Source organism: Gambusia affinis, linkage group LG11 (assembly GCF_019740435.1).
Source record: "Gambusia affinis linkage group LG11, SWU_Gaff_1.0, whole genome shotgun sequence".
Classification (NCBI taxonomy): Eukaryota; Metazoa; Chordata; class Actinopteri; order Cyprinodontiformes; family Poeciliidae; genus Gambusia; species Gambusia affinis.
The window spans coordinates 15,774,485-15,786,849 of record NC_057878.1 but is presented as its reverse complement, the minus strand read 5'-3'; the positions used below and the strand labels follow the sequence as shown (position 1 = coordinate 15,786,849).

At 37.8% G+C, this 12,365-nt stretch overlaps 1 long non-coding RNA gene across 1 annotated transcript in view; it reads left to right on the top strand.

Moving 5' to 3' along the window:
• LOC122840188 overlaps window positions 1-12,365 on the top strand; it is a 98,594-nt gene that overhangs the window by 22,416 nt on the left and 63,813 nt on the right. The window contains exon 3 of the long non-coding RNA XR_006372179.1: window positions 7,496-7,569. This is a non-coding gene — a long non-coding RNA (uncharacterized LOC122840188). The remainder of the gene's footprint in view (window positions 1-7,495; window positions 7,570-12,365) is intronic.

Below are 12,365 nucleotides of genomic sequence, written 5' to 3'. Positions count from 1 at the left end.
GTGAACCATGGTAGCAAATACAAAAGAATAGATGCAGGGAATTACTGCTCTCTTTTATGTTTTATCTCTGTGCATCTGTGTCAACTTTTCCTCTAGACACCATTTTTACTTTGCTTCAGACAGAGTTCAGAGTATTAGGAATCCATTTTTGGACATGCAGTGGTCAGTTTAATGATCATTATTTGGCTCAGTTGGTAAAACAAGGGACTAAGGTGAATCAATGATCGATCTTACTACATGACTTGATTCATGGGTTGCGCTGTGATAAATGGCCATCTTACCCTCTGGGTAACTGTTGTGGAATAATATATTGTGAGGAAGTCCTGATAAGATTATATTTTTATCTGGGACTTCAGTGTTTCATTAGTTGATCAGAAGCTCCATGTGGCCTTTTGTATCTTCTATTGAAGAAAGCATGCTTTCTTATTCAACATTGTACAAATATTAGCTACTTTAATCAACATTTTCTAATGGGTTATGAAAACTCAAGTCAGTCTCATAGGTTAGCAATTAAAGCCACAGTAGCTGTTATAAAAAATATATGTTTATTACATTTTGTTGAAACTGTCCCCATGTCTTGTCAGTATGAGATAATCTGTGAACAAATCATGCTCCTCTCTCTCTTCCCTGTGGTCCTACTGCCATATGCAGAAATTCACTGTTCTGTCAGAAACAACCAATCAGATCAAGTAGGCGGGTCTTAGCTCTGTCAATTACATTTGTGATTCCCCACAGCACAACCTGCAGTGAATGCATAGATTAATAAGCATGGCCAGACATGCTGGAAGTTGTTTCTCCACCACTATCGCAGAATTAAAAGTAATTAAAAGTAATTCCAGGAAGAAAAGAACATTTCTTATGCTTCATAGTCGATAGCTACTGAAAGAATCAATAAAAACCTGACACTTTGCTAAACTACTGAACAAACTAATAGTGAATGTAATGGACAACAAAAAAACAAAACATTCCAATGAGCATTTTATGTGGAAAAAAAGTCTAATTTAATAATTTTATAGTAGTCTAGACTAAATTGTCTAGATTAGTAGATGCTGATATGATTAGACTGAAAGGAGTTATGTTTGGTTGGTTTTATGTTTATTTACATGTGTATTGAAAAGTCATTAAAGATTTGCTTTAGACATGCTTAAGCCTAAGCCTAGAAAATTTTTGGACAAGGTTGCTGTATTTGGTATAAATCTCAACAAATTACTCAGGTCTAACTCATAGGTTGCTGTATTTGGTATAAATCTCAACAAATTACTCAGGTCTAACTCATAGTTATGAACTTCGTTATTCCTTATAGTATGACTAATCTGCTAGACAAACTTCTTTGTAATGTATTATGAATTGAGGAAGAACTTAGGTGGAATTATTGACGACCAAAGATTTTAAAGTGATCAAGTATCAGTTTCATAGTCAGATGGTCATTTGAACTTTTGACTATTTTGTCCTGAGAGGGAAGTCTATATGACAGAAGGAAAAACAAGATAACCCAAAGTTTCTGAGTCACCAGAACAATCTGTCATCTGTCAGAATCAGGTTGTTGACGGTAGGATAGTGGAGGAAACCCTACTTTTGGTTGGAGCCATGCTGTTTTTCACCTCACTTTTTGAAATTGGACTGGTTTCTACAGAAGTATTGTTCCCATCAACGACAGATCTCTTTTCAAAAAGACAACTTGAACATATCATACCATGCCATCTAGCAAATATTAAAATTAACTGGATACCAAGCAGTGCAATTTGTCCTTGGTTTCACCTGGTGAACCACAACTCCTTTGTTGCACTAGTTCTTTTGAGAGCTTGGTTCTATGTCTTCACCCAAACAATCAAACTTGGATTGTTTTGTTGTTTAACAGCAAGTTAACACTGGAGGAAATATCACCAAATCTCAGCCATGACAATGCTATTTGACACACTGTGAACAAAAACAGTAGACCAACAAATTAGAAGATCTGGAAAATGTTTTTTTTTTTTTCAAAAACTAGCTTATTTTTAGAAATCTATTAATGTATGGGTTCGTTTTTTGTTTTTTTTTAAATCATAATATCTAGCTGGCCATTTGAAGTGCGCAGGACAGCAAAAAAACCCTCTGTAGATGAAAGGCCAGAATTAAGAGGTGTTTGTTACTACAACAATATGACAGAATAAAACATTTTAAATATATAATATTGAGTTGCTGAATAAATCTACTGAGATTGAAATATTAAGTCTGCTAACTGCATATCCGCCAGTATCCTTTCCCAATTTTGTTAGTCAAATGAGTTAAAAGTACTCCATCTCTTCGCCTTCCTCCCCTGTGGTATGTAGCTTCAGTGCCAGTTTTGGTAAGACCATGGACATGTGCAATATCAAGTCAGGAATCTGTCTTTGATTCTGGCTGATGGGAGAGCGAGTTTCACCTAAAGGTACTGAAGCAAAGAAATAATGGTATACTACACTGCTTGCGAGGAGCAATCGGAGGAGGGGCGTTCACATTAAAAGTGTCTCTCTAGGTAGCTGACATGACGGGACTAGTCAGACGTAAATAATGACAGACGGAAACTATCATGAGGTCTGTGAAGCATCCTCGTGCTGCCATCATTTTCTGTCTAACCTTGCATTGCCAGCAGCTCACTGGCTCTGGAAATTATTTAGGAGGCAGACTAACGATGCTGCCAGACCCGAACCAGTCGCAGGGATTTGCATGACTTTGGGTCACCTAGATAGGATTTGTACTTAAGCCATAAGTAATTTCCTTAAGTAACAACTTTACCTTGATTTGCAATAATTTGAAAACGTGTATAAGTCATACACACTGCATATTTTAGTTTAATAACATTAGGGATGTGTTTTAGTCCTGCCTATCCATGCAGGTATGTTTGTTAAAACGACTGCTGATGAGGAACACAGGACTCATTTTTCTCTTTAAGTGCATATGTCACTTTTTGAGTGGGGGCAAAATGATGATGCAAGAGGACTTAAAGGTAATATCAATTCATTGAATGACCTCCAAGGGTTTGCTTTTTAATTATTTTTTGTTCATTTGACACAAAGCTGCCTTACAACCTGTAAATGAAATTTACATCAGACTTCATGAAGGTTGCAATTGAGAAAGATGGACCTAATCTCACTATATTTATTCTTGCAATGCAGGGAGAGAGATGAGCAAAGTCATTTCACTTGGGTTTTTCTTCACACTCAACCTAACATTTACAAAACAGCATTCATATAATTGCTTTGAGGCCATGATACCTTCACACTGATTTCATATTTCTGATTAGGTCATCTGTTGCTTTAACAAGTATTCAAATGGACATAATTCGCAAAGTGGGTTTAAATGAGATATGTAGTGGTTAAGTGATATAAATAATTTCAATATCTCCATTCACTCATATTGTCCTTACTAACTGGATTCTTACTGGATGACAATAACAATGTAAAACAGGAGACCACTTTGCTACATACTGTAATTAAAATCCTCTTTGGGGACATGTTTTGCTCTGCAGATTTGAAACTTAAAAAATGCCATGGTCTTGTATTTGCATAATATACAATAAGTCTCACTCAACAAATTTATTAGTCTGGAACCTCGAAAAGCCGCGGCAAAGCAACTTGGGTTTTATAATTGGCATCTTGTGGTTTCCTTTCCTGAGGAGAAAGAGGATTTCACATGCTTTTATAATAAATAGCATATTTAAGCACCCAGGAAATCACTGCAAGACATCCATCCTACATCGTTTCATTTATTCTGGTATGTTTAATTAAAGCTAGGGAAACTGTGTGTCTGATCAGCGTCTAATGCCTAGGACTGGTTATTAGATATTAAATTGATGCATAATTCAGGCAATTAAGAAAGTAATCACACAAAGTAATGTAATGGAAGTTAATTATTACTGCATAAGCAAACAGTTCATCAATGCTAGTTAAGCGCTGCGACTGCATCCCTAATATGCTCACAGAGCTCGGAAATTCCTCTCCCTCAATGTTTTGATATGCCGATTACACATGCAAGAGGCAGATTAGTGACAACAGAAAGCAGGGCTGTTCTATCTATCTATCTATCTATCTATCTATCTATCTATCTATCTATCTATCTATCTATCTATCTATCTATCTATCTATCTATCTATCTATCTATCTATCTATCTATCTATCTATCTATCTATCTATCTATCTATCTATCTATCTATCTATCTATCTATCTATCTATCTATCTATCTATCTATCTATCTATCTATCTATCTATCTATCTATCTATCTATCTATCTATCTATCTATCTATCTATCTATCTATCTATCTATCTATCTATCTATCTATCTATCTATCTATCTATCTGTCTCTCTCTCTCTCTCTCTCTCTTTTTTTGTGTTTTCCTTGTGTAATGGGATGCTCGGTGACAACTCAACCCTTCCTCTGGGAGTTCAAATACCCAAAAATCACATAAAACCAACAATTGGGCAGCCAGACGACCCCGCTCTCTCTCTCTCGCTCTCCCGTTCATCCTCTTTTGAAGACATGCGATAAAACAAGACCTTCCAGCCTCTGGTTGTTTTCCAGAGTATACATGCGTGTCACAGTTGACCTTTTTCCGGGGTCAGGCTGCTTTTATATTGGCTGACATGTTTCCAACTTAATAGAACTGTTTAGCGTCAATCCCCAGGGTCCCAATATTTATTAAGCTGCAATGAGTTGCATCTGTCCGCTCCAATCAAAAGGACCAATCAGTTGAGGTCAGACGGTTAGTAATGGAGAATAATAGACATGCAGGACATGCAGCACATGCACACCGATACATGCTTAACATAGGCAACACAAACACAAAGATGCAGACGTTTGCAGCTTGCAACATGTATATGGACTCAGAAATATCTTAAACTGACCTTCTCAGAAGCCTATTTTATGTTTTTAATTTACCATTGTGTCAGTGTTGGCCTCTCATCTTCTGAGTAAATGTTTAGTTTAAATGTCTGTGAGGGATTGTTGGAGGTTGAGCAGCATATGCTCCTGTGTGACACCCTTATTTCTTGTTTTCCAAGTAGTTTCTGAGGTCTATTGATTTTCCTTTGTTCACCCAGTGTACAACATCCCATAATGCCGGTCATTTTCTTAGACTGATTTTAAGCTCCTGTCTGGTAATCAGGGATAATTGTCAATTATCACAAGGAGCCATCAGATCAATTACTGCAAAATCAATGCAGCCACTTGGCTTCTGCTGCTTCATCTCTTGTAGCAGAACTACCACCTGGAGTTGTAAAGAAGCTTGTGAATTTACAGACGCATATAAAAAGTAGTATTGTTTTGTGGTGCTGAAATATCATTGGGATGTTTTTTTTACAGCCAAGAAGTTGAAATAGTAAAGCATCAAATGCACTTGTTGTTACTATCGTTGTTTTTTTTTTCTTTGTTTGGAGCTAATGGAGACAAAACTATTGTTACCTCTTAAACTGAGGGTTTTGTATTATATCTGTTTGTTTTTTATGAGCAAGCTTGAAAGAGACAGCCTCTATTCCTGGTAGCTGAGATGACTTTTGTGATGAAAGTTAATACCGGCAGAGTTCTGATGTCCTTATTTTCCTCTCAGAGGCAAGAATCCACTTTCACCTCATGAAGGAAAGATGCCATCGGCCCGAATGGCTTCCTCCGTGGATGGAAACAAATGTGCTGCTGTAATGGAATAGCCCGGTCCGCAGCCTAATGTATTATCTGCTTCTCAACGTATTTATTTACACTCAACTACTCCACAAATTGTCTTGTCATCTTAATGGGGTAGGATTAATCTGTGTCCATGCAGGCTTAGCCGAATGGGAAAGAAAGAGAGAAAGAGAGAGAGAAATACTCACCTTTTTTCCAACTTTGTTCGAATCCTCAAAGGGAAAGTTAACTCATTGATGTCCAGAATTTAAGATCTCATTCACTGAGATCTGCTTAATGTTTGATTTTTATTTGTTCTGAAACCATCAAATCCAATAGAGTAAATGACACAAAATGTTAGGTCTGCAATGCATCGCCACTTAGAAGTTTATGTATGCTCATTTTACTGATGAGGCCCGTGAGGCTTATAACGGTGCATTTGTGAATAGTTCTTTTTCTCATGGCCAACCAGCAGCGGGTTTCTAAATTAGGCAATATGGTGGAGGAGCAACAAAAATACTTAAAAATTAAGTTATTTTATTGTTCCTGACTGTGATGTCAAGTCAATAGGGATTAAATAGCATTTGTGTTGTTCGATGGAAGAACCTCAAGAAAAAAAAGGCTGTTTATAGTTATACCCAAAATTATTTGCTAGTGTAGTCCATCCAGATTCAGGAGAATCTCTCTCTCTCTCTCGCTCTCTTTTTCTTTTTACCACCATGCTTCCTTTGACTGGAAGTAGAACTGGTAGAGAATCTTTGAATGACAAAAAATTAGTTGATGTCCAGGCATGGACCTGGTTGAATTACATGTTTTCTTTGAACAGATTAAAGAAATAAGAAGAAAACCTATGTTGTCCTAAAGTATTTAAAGTTGAGAGAGGCCATATTTTTACCTTGTCTAATATAGCAATTGCTTCTCCAGTATTAAGTAACACAATTATATATAGATTTCTTTTTCTTTGGGTTTCTGCTTTTTTTTCTTGCTTAATATGTTTGCCTTCATTTCAGAATTAAACATTTAAACATGTGCTCACCATATAAAACACTATAATTTAGCAGCAACTACTAGCTACGCACAAATCTGCAAAACAAGATATACATACACCTACTTACTTACATGCTAGATCACAAATACATAAACAGATGTAGCTACATGTAGGTGTAGTTTGTGTTTAAACTCAGGCTAACCCCCAGATTATCCCTGCGAAAGAGTTAAGATCCGACACAATGAAGTAACTTGAATTTACTGAACTACCCTTAATATTTCACTCATTTTTTGAAATCCCCTAGCATCTCTGGGTGCAAAACAGACCCAGAGCACCATACCTCCATCTCTATACTTGGTAGTTATTACAGTGTTCTTAGGTCTGAAAGCCTTGTTTTGGGTCCTGATAACATTCTTTTTGTCATTGTTGCAAAATACCATTATCTATTCTTCATTTGATTCTAAAAGTTTTCTTCAGGAAGTATTTGTCTGATCCATGTGAGTGCTGTTATATTTGATTTTCAAAATCAAGGTAAACAAGTTAAACCATAACCTGACAGACAAGTTAAGCCATAAATTGAAATGACATATGTCTGATTTTGATAGGATTACTTTGTGATATTTTATGATCTTTGAGATATGCCACTGGACATTTAATCAAGTATCAGTGCAGACATGTGAACATATTCATATTTTAAACCAGGGTTGATTAGAAAAAATCGTGCTTAAAATTCTTCAAGTCTTTTTATCATATAATAATTTTATTCCAGACAAACACAAGTTATAATACATCATTTGAAACTCATAATAAATATTACATTCATGCCCATGATGAGTGTATGTAATCTTCTGACCGGCACTGTATTTAGACTTTAAATTGTCTCTTTCATTGCAGCCATAAAGTGTCTTATTCAAGGACAAACCGTGCAATTCAAAAGTGAGGAAGGACAAGCTATATAAAGACAAATGGTAAGGTCATCATTAAATCTATTGCTGCATCTGTAATGTTTAATATACTGTGTATTGTGTCTACATATTAGATATTGAATCCTTGTTTAAGACGGCTACCCCAATCATGTTGTCCATTTCGATAAATGTCAAACGTGCTGTAATAATTTTCAGTGAATCTTGCAGAGATTGTCATTTACCCGGTGTCCAAACTGCTCATATTTCATCCTCACCTGAAAGAGGCTGCCATTGAATATAATCACACACACACCTACTGCATCAGACCAAGAGAAAACAGAGTGTGCACTTTGTGCACAGCTATTTATATCAATAAGTCCCGTGCTGAGAGGCACAAAATGAGCGTTTAAGCTGCAGGGCCCAGAGAGCGCAGTAGCAGGTGGGCAGGCTGCGTTGAGGTGCCTGGGCTGAGGGGGTGTCCACTCTTTTACAGGTGTTGCCCATCTCGTTGTGCGTCCACGGTTCTGGGAAGGTGTAGGTTTGGGAGGGAGTGGGACAGCTGGAGCTGCAGGCGTTGGAAGAGACAGAAAAAAAAAAAAAGGGAAAGGAGCCTCCTCTCACTGTCGGGGCCTCCGCAGGTCAGTGCCTCTACCCAAAGGGACGGCAGAGCGAAACGCCATCAATTCACAAACAAAGGAGCCACTTCACCCACCACAAAGGAAACATATGTGATAGAGCCGACTCCCGAGCTGCAGCTCACTTTAACATGTCAGCCTCTCCTAATTAGCTTTGTTAACTCCCTCTGCTGTCTGCCCAACTGAGGCCTCTTCCAGTCACACGGCTGCTTTGTGTTTACAAGGGCAAATGTTTGGACCTGCTCCCGAAACAGCACTGTAAGATTTTTAATCCTTCCTAAAATAAAACACGTGCAGACCATCGCCTAAACAATTACCATGTAACACACGGGCTCCGATGAGTTCGTATTGATATATTGATCACTATTGTGCAAACAAGCAAAGCGTTTGTACGGTTTTACCGCAGAGATTTACATAGCCGTCTCTTCACCGCGTGTCTGAGACGAGTTGTGTTAGATGAAAACAGCTGCTCCTCAATCTTTATCAGAATGTTTTGGAGTCATTACTGGCCAGCCTTCAGACTGTGGGCTGCCATGCGTTACATGTTGCAGTCCACACTGGGCCTCATGTGACCCCTGCTGCTTACCCACTGGCAGTGCAATTTAACCAAGCTGATGACATGCAGCATGACATCCCTCAGAGAAGCGTCCCACTCACTGCCTCGTTTGGGGGAATCAGATGGAGAGGTGGGGGGGGCGGCATGGTGGGGTCTGTGAACCTCTGGGTAACTGGCTGACCTCTCTGGCGAGAAAATCAAAATGCTCTTTGATTTGAGAGATATGTGGCTCTGGAAAATTGAAGGAGGACAAATATAAAATTTTCCTAGTGTAAAATTTATTTGGCATCTTCTATACTCCATAGATTGTGCTGTGAGTGAATATCATTATCATAAGCCGAGCTCTGGTTCAAACACTGGGTGCACCTGACAGCTGACACAACACAAAATGTTTAACACTCTCAGTGTTTGCAATTTTACAAGCTCATTTTGATGGACGATGGGAGAATGCTTGAATTAGTACAGTGGTTTTATGTTAGCCAAGACGCACAAAGAGAAGACAGCTAAACTAATATTAAAAAATGCAGTCGCTGGCCCTTGAGTCTGCCAGATAGTCCAGCACTTGAGAAACACTCGGCATAAAGGAGTGTGACTGCTGCCGGCTGAGTGTCATGATCCCAAGATTTCTGCTTTCTCTTTGACAGGAAGGTCTGAAATTTCTGGGTTAAAAGTTCTCCGAGATTATATCTCAAAAGGCTTGTGCGATGATGGCTCACGACAGCCGTCGCTTTTACGAGTTTGAGGGAACACTGCTAAAATCTCTTTACGGCAGAGAGCTCCACAATAAATATGGAGAATTGTTGTTATTTAGCTCATGTTTGGCTGCTTTAATTTGTTTGTCATACTTTTGATTCAGGTAATATTAATTAAAACTATGTTCATTTAGCATCCCTAATTAATATAAGGATCTTGGAGGTGTTTTGTTTGTGTCTGGATTTAACAAAGTATATAATACATTATGCATATTTGTCACGTAATAACCACAGTGAAAGTCAGAGTAGCATAAAGAACAGAAAGCAAATCTTACAAATGGGTTTTTATTTTATCCAAAATATTTAAAAAATTAAATATAAAAACTAATTTGTGATCCTATAAAAGGTTTGACTTAAGGAAAAAAACAACATCCAAACTATCTACTTACATACAACTAAGCCCATGAGATTGACATAACACAAAAACACACTTATGTAATAGCTTGGTCAAGTCATTTACAAACAATAAGGGAAACACAGCTAGACATCACTGTTAGCTAAACACAAATTGGCCTGACTAAACACCCCCTAGCTCACAACCACTTGGAAATCCTGCTGAGCTTCCATTGTGATTTAAAAATCCTCAGTTCAACACTCAACCAGGAAACAAAAAAAAAAAAGGAAACAAAGTTAGTATTACAGAATCTATTTTAAAAACCACACAGTGCTGTTGTGTGTGCAATCACTGTTGTGCTTGAAATAATTAAATTCATGAATAAAACAGCTTTTAATGACAACACAGAATAACCATAACTAAAGAAATGAGAGTGTGGACTGATGTTACCCATGTGTGACAGAGGCTAACACAACCACAAACTTCAATGCATATAATTAGGATTTTATGTGCTGGACCAACACAAAGTAGTGCATAATCATAAACTAGAGTGAAAATAATAAAGTGTGGCATGGATTTGCATTAAGTTCCAGTTACTCTAATCGGACAGAAAGAAAAGAATCCAGTAAACCAGCTTTATGATTACCAAGGAACGTAGCAGACAAATCAGGGATAAATTTGAGGAGAAGCAATGTTAAAAGTTTTTTTCAAAAATTTTAAGTTTTGAACATTTCACAAACTTCTGAAAATAAAACTACCAACTCATGGGCATCCACCTAAACTTACAAGCCCGATAACAACAACAATAAACAGAATAGCAGCTGTGGTAAGTTTGATGGAGCTACAGAGATTTACAGCTCAGGTGGAATAATATGTTTACTGTACAACTATTTGTTGTGCATGTGATGAACTACCTCTGACTGAATTGATGTCCATCTAAATTATTTTAGACAAAATAAATGTAAGTATTTATTTTAGGGTCACAATTTAATTTAAAGCTTTATTTTTTCTCACAATCTATAGCTGTCGCTCTTCTTTGAGAATCTGAATACGAATATTTACCAAGCAAATGTGTATCAAAATATGGCATTATTCTCTGATAGGTGAAGCATACACTTTGACATGCCTCAGCAGGCCAATGTATTCTACACACTCACTGTCAGCTATGACAGCAGGCTGCTTTTTGTTCTTTTTCCTCCTTTTTCCCTGAGCACTTAGAATAAAAATCAAAAAGTACTGTTGTGGAGGAATACCAAGGTAACAGTCTGGAGATGTCTGGCCAAAAGGGATTTGTCCCTCCAGGTAGAAGGTAGGGGTTGGTATGCCCTGCTGTTTTGCATTTTTGAATTGCTTTGCTGCCCAAGCATGCCTCATGCAGGCCGGGGCTCCTGAAGTGTGTCATGGCTTTCTGTGACCGCTGTATGGGAGCCTTGCTGCTGGACTTTACCCAACAAATATGGATTATGTTAAAACGGGCGGCGAATTGACGGGGATATGCTAATGAGTCCCAGATGGGTACGCGAGGAGCGGACGACGGGGACATGCAGGCGCTGTATGGCAGAGCCAGTGTTTGGCAGGTCCATCATTCCGTCATTAAAGGCCACATTATTACTCGCAACAAGGCTTGCATGACAATTGCTGGAATAAATGCAGTTCTTCTGAGAATAGCCTGTTGTGTCCTTCAATTTCTATTTGCTTCTCATTTTTCTGTCCTGTTTTCTTCATCCTTGCAAATCTGCACTCAGCTGCTGATGCTGTGAATCTTGGTGCTGTGTAAGAGGCTTTGTGCTTACCTCGTTCGAACATCAATAAGACAGCCCTATTACTAGCTGAGGCCATTCATTAATATAATGAGATGGTTTTTGCTTTAATTGATAACCGATTGGTGTTGATGAGACATTATGCACTTGTGGATAAGATATTTCGCTGCATTTTTCCTACACTGAACTAAAGCACCTGTTTATTTGTTTTAAAGAGGGAGGTCTCCTTTGGAGCTTTTCTTTTTTTCTGCTGTGCACTGGGCTACCAACAAGCTGTCCCCTCTGCATTATTATTGAACTAAGGCATTAGGTTTTCAGCTGCACAAGCAGAAAGATAATGGTGGCTTATGTGTAAGTGCACATTTGGGACGGCCTTTGTTCTTTTGACATAAACAACCACATAAGTGACGGGATTAAAGGGAGCAACTAAATGAAGCAAACTGAGATTTGCACAACATTTAAAAGAAAAGCATTGTAGTAGCAAAAAAACAAAACAAAAATAATTACTTTTCGACTTCAAATACAAAAAACGTAGTCGCTGCACGGAAATATTTAACCAAAGTCATGAATCATGGTGATTATTAAAAGTGTGACGACATATTATAATATAAATATCCAGCTCAATGCAGTCTGCATTGCAAAATCTGCATAGAAACATATGTGAAATTGTCTAATGAACGATAAGAAATGTAATATTTTTGGCTCTGGGCACAAAATACAAATAAGATGAAATGAAAGGGCAATGTGAAACCAATTAATGTGAAACCACTTAATGTGAAACCACTTGAGGGTACTAATTGGTTATGGGGCAACATGAGTCCT